This window comes from Papaver somniferum, chromosome 9 (assembly GCF_003573695.1).
Source record: "Papaver somniferum cultivar HN1 chromosome 9, ASM357369v1, whole genome shotgun sequence".
In the NCBI taxonomy this organism is placed as follows: domain Eukaryota; kingdom Viridiplantae; phylum Streptophyta; class Magnoliopsida; order Ranunculales; family Papaveraceae; genus Papaver; species Papaver somniferum.
Window position 1 is genome coordinate 113,615,333 of NC_039366.1, and position 12,240 is coordinate 113,627,572.

General features: G+C 40.1%; 1 pseudogene; it reads left to right on the forward strand.

The window, feature by feature from the left end:
- The first annotated feature begins 3,819 nt into the window (after positions 1-3,819).
- Positions 3,820-3,919, forward strand: LOC113314569 (annotated as a pseudogene).
- Positions 3,920-12,240: the final 8,321 nt, after the last annotated feature.

A 12,240-nucleotide genomic window follows, 5' to 3' on the forward strand; every position in this document is an offset into this window, starting at 1 on the left:
TTGGTTGGCATACTTATTGACTACAAGAGGAAGTACCCTGATGCGAAATTCCAATTGATGTACACGAGTTTGCACTCAAGCATACTAAAATTCATATATAAGTGACAGAGCTCTACTCAGATAGTCGCACTATGGACATCAATATCCGGAGTCAACAAATCACATTGATTGATTAAGACGATGGATATAGAAAAACATAGATAGTTTTGATGTTGACTAGATGAACGGTGTTTCTCATATCTGTCTGAAGGCCACTGCCAAAATGAACCTATCCTAATGGACTGAGATACTCGTCTGACTAATATCAACACAACTGACATATACAAGGGAACCAGTGGTCGATAATCCTAATTCTAGATCAACTCGTTTGGCATATACAAGGGAACCAACGGTCGATTTTATTGAACACTTTATTCCGTTTCGTCTGATGGTCTGGTCTCATTTTCTTTTTCTTTTTCTTTCACTTTTTTTTTTCACTTTTTTTATTTTTTTTGGTATCTCAATCACTCTATTTCACCCTAGCAGTGGTAACAACTTGAATTGTGATCCCCACCTAATCACTTAGAGAAACATATTTTAAAGCAAACAGAATAAAAACAGAAGTGAAAAGGACTCAACGAGATATGGCGAAACTACCATGTTATTTCTAACACCTGAGCTCTGTGCTTTTATGAATAGACTCTTTATATGTTTCCATTTAATCAGATTGGTTCCTCAACTCCTACAATCAAAATGCTTCCATCCGCTTAGATTGGTTAGTGCCATCCTTAATAAGCATAAATTTCTAGGCTCTGGAGTTTAATAATGCAACTAAAAAGTTTCTCCCATACCCCCAAACTTAAATCTAACATTGTCCTCAATGTTCTAAAGATAAAATTAAAACACATGAACAAGGAGAAATTGTTACCATTTGAAGCAAATTAAGGAAAGATATTACCGTGTTGCATGAGCATGGGTTACCTCCCAAGAAGTGCTAAGTTTAAAGTCTTCAGCCGGACGTAAGAAAGAATTAATCACCTCATAGAATCATATATCAATAACCGGAACAACTCTGGATTGTCAAAACCAAATAGAGCTGACACAAGTAAAAGGAAACAACAATTGACCAAAAGAATGAACAAGCCGAGCATAACCTTATCCAATATTTTTTTTAAGATCACTATATCTAGTTGTAGTTCGGGTTCAGGCTCTATAAATGGGTTTAGGTAAACCTATTTGGGTTGAATTTCCTCAGTAAAATGATCCGATTCAGGCTGTAGAGTCTGGTAAAACTCAACTAAGAACTTTGCAGCACACAATAATAACCTGAATAATTGGGGATCCTCAAAGTCAATCAGAGTTGACTCACACTGTTGACCATAATGAAAGTCGTGGTCATTCTCAAGCAAATGTGTCGATTCTAATCTCCTAAAATAATTAGGCTTAGTCTTAAAACTTAGTAACTGACATATTTCAAACTCAGACGTTCCTACAATTGGAAGAAAAATATATGGTGGGAAAACAAAGTCAATTTGGTTATCATAGCTTGGATAAACCACATCAACCAGAGGATGGGTTTTTAATAACTGAACTTCCATATGAAGATACTCTTTTTAAATGGTAGAGGCATATATTTCAAGTCCGCCCCCAAACTTAGAATTTTGGGTGTCTCTAAATAGACTAGTCACAATATTCCTAATTTCTAGACCACCAGGTTCCTGAAAAAGGTCAATTGCTTTATCTAAGTTATAATCAGATGGTTCATCCTCTAAATGCATCTGATGCATACGTACTGTAGGACTTATGTCCTTAAAATCCGCTAGTGTCCACCCTAAAGATTCCCTATTGTTTTGAAGCACGGTCAATGGCCTACTCTCCTGATCACTATCCAAATATGAAGCTATAAACACATGCAATGTCTCAGATGGGCCTAAAAATGCATATTCAGGGTCCAACTTATGGGTCTCTTCTAAACAAGAGATTAAGGTAGACTCGGAATAGAATCCAATAGAGCATTTACTTGTTCTATTTATCAGTATCTAACACAGGAATAAAATCCAATAGAGCATTTACTTGTTCAATATTGCTATCATCATCGAAATCCAGGCTAAAATAGGATAGACAACTCTCTAACGGATCTTCCGTTACGATGTTTGGTAATGACTCCTGAACTAAGGTTCCTATCATGTTCACCTCTTCAATGCACGTGTCATCTAACTCAGAATGTAGCTTATTAACATTAAAAATATTCAACTCAATAGTCATATTGCCAAAAGATAGATTCATAATACCATTTCGACAGTTTATGATCGCATTAGACGTAGCTAAAAATGGGTGACCTAAAATCACAGGTATCTGGTTCTCTGGGTCAGGGACAGGTTGGGTATCTAAGACCACGAAATCCACAGGATAAATAAACTTGTCGACCTCAATAAGAAAATATTCTATCACACCACGAGGAATTTTAACAGACCTATCAGCTAACTGCAGTGTTATCTTGGTAGGTTTCAATTCACCAAGTCCTAGTTGTAAGTACACATGGTACGGAAGTAAGTTTACACTAGCTCCTAAGTCCAGTAAAGCTTTTTCTACCCGCTGTTTTCCTATCGTGCAAGCAATGGTAGGCGCACCTGGGTCTTTATACTTAGGAGTTGTGGGGTTCTGAATGATCGAACTTACATGACTAGCTAAAAAGGCTTTTTTAGGGACACTAAACTTTCTCTTTCGCGTACACATATCCTTAAGGAACTTGGCATAAGCCGGCAGCTGCCTAATTGCTTCTAATAACGGAAGGTTTGTGGTAACTTTCTTAAAACCTCCATTAGGTCATTAAAGTTGGATTCACTCTTTGTTGGTACTAGTAACTGGGGAAATGCGGCTCTAGGCATAAAATAGGGCCTCTCAGAAACCGAATTGGCATCATCAGAGATTTTATCAGTCCCCTCAGCTATGGATGGTCCTGAGGGGTGAACTACAGTATGCTCACTATCGAGCATGGTTACCTTATTGTCTACAACTCTACCACTCCTAAGGGTGCTAATAGAATTCAGCTGATTTGTTGGTTTTGCACCTATTTCATGAACTCCTATAGGGTTGGGTTGTGTAGGGAACCTACCTTTTTCTCTCAAGAACTCATTTATCAGAATAACCTGTGTTTTTAACTCGGAAATAACTTGACTATTTTCTTGCCCTATCCTGTTACTAGCTTCTACGCTTTGTGAAAATGATTGGTGCATCTTTTCAGTGTTTCGAATAAACGAGGCGAGAGTTTCCTCTAGACTTAAAATTTTCTTATCGGACTGATTCTGAAACTGAGCTTGTCCTGAAGGATTCTTAGTATATCCAAAACCTGGGGGGGCATTAGAAAAACTAAAATGACCTTGGCTCTGGCCCTTAGACCATGAAAGGTTTGGATGGTTTCTCCAACCAGGGTTATAAGTTTCTGAATATGGGTCGAACTTCTGAGAATTATCGAATATAGTGTTATTGTAAAGAGCATTGTCTTGCTCTTCCATAATCGGGCCTTCCAAAAAAGGCTCCACTCGACTACTAGTGTGACCCACTTCCAAAGCTTCTAACCTTTTAGCTATTGCTGCAATTTTGGCATCTGATTCACAGCCTCTTTCTACCCTATTAACGTTTCCTCTACCTAGGAGAATTTTTTTCTGGGGTTCCTTATTATTTTCCCATTGTTGGGTCTTTTCGGCGATTTCATTCAAAAATGTCATCGCCGCATCACCTGTTTGGTTTTCAAACCCACCCGTACACATAACTTCCACTATGGTTGTAATGGAATAATCTAAACCCTCATAAAGGATCTGAACTAACCTAACCTTTTCTAAACCATGATGAGGACATTGGGCTAATAAATCATTGAACCTTTCCAAATACCTATACAAAGATTCTCCCTCCTGTTGAGAAAACGTGCAGATTTGCGTCCTAATAGACGATGTTTTGTGCCTAGGGAAAAACTTGTTCAAAAAGGCAGATGTAAGTTGTTCATATGTTTCGATTGACCCGGAAGCCAAACTATATATCCACGATTTAGCTTTATCTTTCAAGGAAAAACGGAATAACCTAAGTTTCAAAGCATCATCATCAAGGTTTCTAATCTTTAGGGCACTACAAATTTCCTCAAAGTCCCTAACATGGAAATAGGGGTTTTCATTTTCTTTCCCTAAAAAGATTGGGAGCATCTGTAAGGTTCCAGGTTTAAGTTCATAATTTGCTTCAGTTTCTGCTAACCTGATACACGAGGGACGAGTAATCCTAGTCGGATTTAACAAAGCTTTCAAAGTTGCCATTTCTGGCTCTACTTGAGTAATAGGGATTCTCTCCTCAGTAAAATCACGACGTTCAAAAATAGGACTCTATAGATTAAGGTAATCAAGACTCTTGTTTCCTAAAATATCACTTGTAGGTTTTTCACGCATAAACCGTCCTAGAGCGTCTCTCTTACGTTCTGGCATACAAAAATTCAACCAAAAACTATGCACATGCAAATGCTGGGCTAACTAATTTAGGTAGGCTTGGGTTACCACAACAAAATATACCCAAAGGTACGAGGCTGAGGTTTGTGGTGTTTCGGATGATAACGCACAGAGGGTTCACCGTACTAAACCACTTGTTTTCCTAAAATCGGTGCCGAACGAAAATGCAATTGGTGTGTGCAAGTGTGTGTTTTTTAAATAATAACAAACAACTAAATCAAAGAAAATTACAAGTCCAAAAGGAAAAAAAAACGAATAAATAAAAGTCCTTAAAAATAAAATCTTCGGCTTTCTCCTTTTATGGCAAGCAAGTCTGACTTTCCAACTTTAGCTTAGAGTCAATCCTGCATACCAAAAACAAAAAATACCAAAGTAAAATTTAGAAAATAAAATTCTAATTAAATTAAACAAAGAATAAAAACAAAAAAAATCTAAAACCTAAACCTAAATACAAGTCCGCGTCGGCGGCGTCAAAAATTGATGTAGTTTTTACAGTGGTAAGAAAAGTGGTTCGTTAAAGACTTGTAGAGATTTGATTTTAGAATTATATTTTAAAATAGAAAACTCAAGACGATGTTGTTATCAAGATTTTAAAAGCACTGAGACTCGGGATTCCACCAATCTCCAATTTCTATGTGATTTAATCTCATCAATATTCATGCAACTCTTTACGTTTAAAGTGATTCTAATATTTTCGCCTAGACAAGTATATTCTCAAAACAATAGTTGTAAATCGAAAGCATGGATCATCAAAAGACTTAACCTAAACATGACCCATCAATTGAGAACACAACCACTTAATCAGAATCATATATTCAATTTCAGTTCAGTGCAAATAATCATAAAAGAGATTGCAAAAATTAATTAAATAGAAATTACCACATAGTAATTGGAAAAATGGCTTCCTCCGTCGCCTCAACAAAGGGGTTTAGCTCCTCATATTAATCACTTGCTAAAAATACATGTTTGTTGCTCAAAAGTTGATTAAAAGGGAGAAAAGGTGTAAAACAGCGAGTTTATAACAGATATAATTGTTACAGAAGTCACTGTTACAGAGAAACCTTTAACAGAACTGTTGCGAACTCTATTAATTGTTGGAATTGTTACAAAAGAGCTTGATTATGAAAGAATAGGTGACGGTTCCTGCGACTGCTCTAAGGTGCTGTTCTGTGTTCTTCTTCTTCTTCGTCTGCAGCTCGCCTGTGAATTTTTCTTTCTCTTCTGTTTGGGTTCTAAGCTCTCTGAAACTTCTCTAAAGTGTACCAAGGTCTCGATAACCTCCCTAGAACTCGTACAACCCCTTTTATACACCACATGCCTTAAAAATCTCGTGAAAATATTCTCATTTTCTTCCCTGCCGAGCTACGGGTTTTCCTCTCTATGACCCCTTCGCACGTCTTCTAAATCATTCCAAATTCTCTATATTAGGTAGATAAAATCTTGGCTGAGTTTTCGTTCTCCATTCTGTCATGTATATTCCAAACATAAACCACAAAAATTCCCGTTAACCCTGTTTCTTCCCCGTTTTATCAAACCGGTGAACTCATCCCTCTTTTATCGAATCTATGGGACATATCATCCCTGTCGGATGTTAATCAATCCGTTGGTTATTCTTATTCCATAAAATCATATAAATAGAGTTACAGGAAAATCTGGGAGACTTTATTGCATATCGTATATTCTCCCAGATAAATAAGGTAACAGAAATATATTGTCTATTACACCCCCTTAGTCGTAACGGGAGAGGAGCACACGTTAAGACTAGAACGAAAACGAATAAACAATACTCGAGGAAGGCCCTTGGTGAAGATGTCTGCATATTGACTGTCAGAAGGAACGTGCAAAACATGAATCTCACCGATACGTACACGCTCTCGTACAAAATGAATATCAATCTCCACATGTTTAGTGCGTTGGTGCTGGACAGGATCCCCTGACATGTAAATTGCACTAGTGTTATCACAGTAGACAACTGTGGCACGACGTAGAGGGATGTGAAGCTCGAGAAGTAAGTTGCGTAACCAAGTAGTTTCAGCAACGGCATTGGCAACTCCTCGGTATTCGGCTTCCGCACTGGAACGAGATACAGTAGCTTGTCGTTTGGATGACCAAGAAATCAGGTTGTCTCCAAGAAAGATGCAGTAGCCAGATGTCGACCGACGAGAGTCCGGGCAACCCGCCCAGTCAGCATCAGAGTATGCAGTCAAGCCCGTGATAGGGGAAGCGGAGAGAAATAAGCCGTGATCAAGAGTGCCTTGAAGATACCTGAGAATACGCTTAATAGCTTGCATGTGTATCTCCCTGGGATCATGCATAAATAAACAAACCTGCTGCACGGCATATGTAATATCAGGGCGGGTGAACCTCAGGTATTGAAGAGCCCCGGCCAAGCTTCTGTATAAAGTCGGATCCTCGAGTGGAGGGCCAGATGTAGTACTGAGCTTCGGTTGTGTATCAACAGGAGTAGTGACTGGGTTGCAGTTCGTCATTGATGCACGAGCAATAATATCTTGTGCATATGAGGACTGTGATAGAAATAATCCTGAATCTGAGCGAGTCACAGTAATACCCAGAAATTGATGTAACGCGCCAAGGTCAGTCATAGCAAATTCACATTTCATCAACCCAATGAAACGCTCTAAAAGTGCATCATTAGAAGCGGTTAAGACAATATCATCCACATATAATAATAAGTATGCAGTGTCCGAACCAGAGTGATAGACAAAAAGTGACGGATCACAAACACTTCCACGAAAACCGCAACCAGTAATAAATTGTGCAAACCTTTGAAACCATGCTCGAGGGGCCTGTTTAAGGCCATAAAGAGACCTACAGAGGCGACAAACATAATCAGGATGAGCGGAATCAACAAAACCTGGTGGTTGATGCATATATACTGTTTCAGCCAGATTACCGTGAAGAAAGGCATTTTTGACGTCTAGTTGACGAATGCCCCAAGAACGAGATGTTGCGATACTGAGTACAGTGCGTATAGTCGCTGGTTTAACAACCGGACTAAACGTCTCAAAACAATCAACTCCAACCTGTTGAGATTTGCCATTGGCCACTAGTCGAGCCTTGTAACGTTGCAAAGTTCCGTCAGCGTGAAACTTGTGACGGAAAAGCCACATTGACCGAATGATATGAGTGTTACTAGGGCGAGGAACCAGCTCCCAAGTGTTGGTCATAATCATAGCATTATATTCGTTCTTCATGGCAGCATTCCAGTTTGGGTCCCTAAGTGCATAAAGATGAGAACGGGGAAGAGGGGAAATGGGAATTGTGGATTGGACATGAAGATTGAGTTTTTGGATGGGACGGAAGATGCCCCGGGAGGCCCTGGTTGTTGGACGGGATGCCGCTCGAAGCTGTGGGCAGGAAGGTGTGGCTTGGTGAAGTGGGCTGGAAGAGGCAGGCACAGAGATGGGCTGAGTTTGTGAGGTTGTTGGGCTGTCGAGGGAGATGGGCTGTATAGAAGTGGGCAGAGGAGAAGTGGGTTGAGTGGAAATGGGCTGAGTAGAAGTGGGCTGAGTAGAAGTGGAAGTGGGCTGAGTGGAAATGGGCTGAGAGGGATAAGCTAGCCTGCGGTGTGGAGGAGTGTACAAGGTCGAAGGAGATGGGCCTTGTTCAGGAGGTGGAGCGGAAATGGGCGTGGGTACAAGCTCAACAGAATTTGAAGGCACATGTGATGGATAGGTGGAGGAATCTAGGAATGAATAGAGAGGATGGGTTTGTGGGTCGTGAGTATGGGAAGAGCTTGGACAAGAGGAAATAGAGAAGGGAAATACGTTCTCATGAAACGTGACATGTCTCGAAATAATGATTTTGTTTGTGGAAATGTCAAGACAACGATAACCACGATGATTGGGTGGAAAACCAAGAAAAACACACCTAGTGGAGCGAGGAGCAAGTTTGTGTGGTGTGGTGGAGGAGAGATTAGGGTAGCAAAGACAACCAAAAATGCGAAGATGAGTATATGTGGGTTGGCGTCTATATAAGATGGACATTGGGGATTGTAAATTGAGGAGTCTAGTAGGAATAATGTTGTGGAGGTAGACAGCCATAAGAAGAGAATAAACCCAATATTTGGGAGGAACGGAGGCATGAGACATTAGAGTACGAGTGATATCATTGATTCGGCGAATCATGCGTTCAGCCTTACCATTTTGAGATGATGTGTGAGGACACGAGAAGCGAAAAACCATGCCATTTTTACTAGAAAAGTTGTGAAAAGTGGAATTGTCAAATTCGCGACCCATGTCGCATTGGAATGATTTAATTTGGCGTTCGAATTGAGTTTGAACAAAAGATTGGAATTCCAAAAATTTGGTGAAGACTTGGGATTTTAATTTTAGTGGAAAAACCCATAAATAATTAGTGAAATCATCCAGAAATAGAAGATAATAACGAAATCCCGTATCTATATTCAACGGAGACGTCCATAAATCACTATGAATAATATCAAAAGGAGCAATACTAGTAGACTGAGAGTCATAAAAGGGAAGACGAACATGTTTGCTAATTTGACAAGAGTGAAAAAGATTGGGAGAATTATCCTTATTACATTGAATAAAAGATTTTGTGCGTAAAGTATCGAGGACAGCTTTGCCAGGGTGGCCGAGGCGACTATGCCAAACGGTAGGTGAGCATACGGCAAGAGAATATTGGTGAGGTGGTGGCGAAAAAGAGGATTGCACGGCGGAGGTGGTGATGGGATAGAGCTCCCCAGAACTATCACATCGGAGAATAGTCTTCCTCGAACTCAAGTCCTTCACAGAAAAACCATAAGGATCAAATTCAACAGACACATGATTATCAGTGGTAAATTTTCGAACAGAGATTAAGTTTTTGATGATGGAAGGAACGACAAGGGTGTCGTTGAGGTGAAGGGTGTGAGTTGGAAGATTTATGTACTTAGAGCCACTAGCAGTTACCGGAATGCTATTGCCATTTCCCACCAAGATAGAACGAACATTACTAGAATTAAAAACTTTTTGTAATGTACCTGGATCCGAGGTGATGTGAGAGGTTGCTCCGGTGTCCATATAGAAATCATCATCAGGTGTCCGAATGCTCATAGAGCTGTAGGCTTCGGCGATATCTGACGGTTGTAGGTAGTCTGTGGTCGGAGCAATGTAGGCTTGCGGTGATCGACCGGCTGTAGGATGGCGACCACGACCCCGTCCTCTACCACGGTTCTGGCGACCTCGTCCGCGGCTGGCAGGTGGAGCAGCATTCCAGGGAGAAGCCCAGTAGGGAGTAGCCGGATATGGGCCAGGTGCAGCAACGTTCCAGGGAGTAGCCGGATAAGCCCAGTGTGGGTAAGGAGGAAATGGGCTTGCTGGGTTGGGCAGTAGTGGGCTTCTGTTCGATTCAGTAGTGAGCTGCGGGTGAGAAAGCACTGGGCCTGTTGGATTTGGAAGCAACGGCGCTGTGCGATCCAGACTTTGTTGATGACGCTGTGCAACAACAGGAAGGTGATGGGAGGTGTGCGGTGTTCCGGCAGCAAGGGCAGCATGATATTTGATGTAGATTGATGTTCACGGCGAATCTCTTCAGTGCGTAGTTGAGATCGATCAGTGTCAAACGATGGCATCGATTGTTGAATGAAGGAGGCAACAGTATTATATTCCTCCGGAAGTCCATTGACAAGCTGGATAACTAGTCGTTTTTCATCCATTGGAAACTCGAGGTCACTCAATCGACTGGAGAGTGCCTGTAGCTTATCACAATAATCATCAACGTTGTTACAGTCAATAAATCTTAGATTGACAAACTTACTTTCAAGGCTGGCAGCGCGGTTTCCTTTGTTGTCTTGGAAGAGACGTTTGAGATGATCCCATAAATCCTTCGCAGTTTTTCCAGTTTTGAGAACAGTCAGCATCAGATCTTTGGTCATGGTGGAGAACATCCATTGACGGCATAGGGCGTCAAGCTGTAGGATGGTGGCAGCGTCAAGATCTGGTGTGGGGGAAGAACTATCTATAAGAAAAAGGAGGTTGTGTACTTGAAGATGAAGTTGAAATAGGAGAACCCATGAAGAGTATTCGTCTTGTTTGATATCTAGTGTAACAGGGATCAAAACTTTGATGTTGGAAACGGCGAAAGCCGGATGTAAGGTGTTTTTATTACTCGGTAAGGATCGATTGTTTGCCATTGATGATTATTGGTGTTGTTGGTGTTTTTAGAGGAAGAAGAAGGAGGACCGTTTTTGGCCTCGTGATACCATGTCAGATGTTAATCAATCCGTTGGTTATTCTTATTCCATAAAATCATATAAATAGAGTTACAGGAAAATCTGGGAGACTTTATTGCATATCGTATATTCTCCCAGATAAATAAGGTAACAGAAATATATTGTCTATTAATCCCTGTATTGTCGAATCACATCTATTCTAGCCGAAAACTGCGATTGAGCCACATTAAAATTCAACCGAACTCGAACCCTGAATTTCAAACCTTCGCTGCAACTCTTTTCCCAATTATCCAGTCCAAGTCCATGCCAAACCAGGTACTTTTAACTCAGTCAAGTCCAGCGCAACTAAATATAGCAATTGAATCGCGTTATAAGCCCTCTAGTAATCGAACCCTAAGTTCTGCTCGTGGAAAACCATTTTCCCGCCAAAACCAGGAATTCAAATAAGGAAGATGGTTTCCCCTTATCCTGCTGATGGGTGCCGATAGTAATTTGGGTACCCCTTAGTAATTTGGTACCCCTTATCCACTGTTGGGGTCCATTTAGCAGTTGTCCTTCGGGTGCCTTTAACGCATTTCTGGGGTGCTTTTAATAATTCCTCCCGGAGGTCCAAATATCACTTTTCGAGCCAATCTTGTTGCGAAAGCTTATTTCTCCAAAAATACCTACAAAAACATAAAATAATCAAATAAGTACAAAAATGGGTACTAAAAATATAGAAAATCGCGAACAAAATAGACACATAAATGCGTCTATCAGTCGTGAAGTCTAAAGCTCAACTACACATTCTATCCTAGTTTGAGACATAGCTATAAGTAGACTAGAAATCAAGACTTATAATTTTTATCACCTAAACTTTACAAACAAGCTTGAGATAGCAACGCTTGCGAGTTCGACCGAGCAGTACACTTGGTTCATAATTGATTATGAAGCTTTTCCTGCAATAATAGGAAAGAATAAAATATTTCTTTTTTTTTCTCTATGAAAAATAATTTAAATTGGTCGTGCAAAATCTAAATTCCAGTTGTTAAAATACTGGACACATGTCGGCCAGTGATTCGTAGGAACAAAGAAATAAGAGGGGTTCGGCAACAGACGACCGAAAGCCATTTGGTTGAAGAGAATAGGATTGAAATTCCTTCCAAAATTCTCTTTGATGATATGCAATCCAAGTACCAAAATTATCTTGTTTTTCAATACATTACCGATGTCAAATGGGAATACTTATGTTATTCCCATGAACTTCTTATAGGGACTTTCTGCATCTTCGGTCTTCAACCTCATAATTCGAGTATTAGATGATATAGACTTGTTGTGTAACTCGATCGATGGATTGACTACATTTGATGGAATATTAACTTCGATAAATTTAAGCTTGTTTATGAAGAGCTTTAATGAGGCTTTGTTATCCTTTTATGTAGCCATATAGGCAAAATCAACTATATTTGCAACAAACCATTTTTTCTATATTTCATACTAAGTATGAAGCTATTTTAATTCTTCGATGAAATGGTGAACATCTTAAACCCAAGATCAGAACCACACCAATTTTTTAAGGGGCTTTAGGCGAGGCAC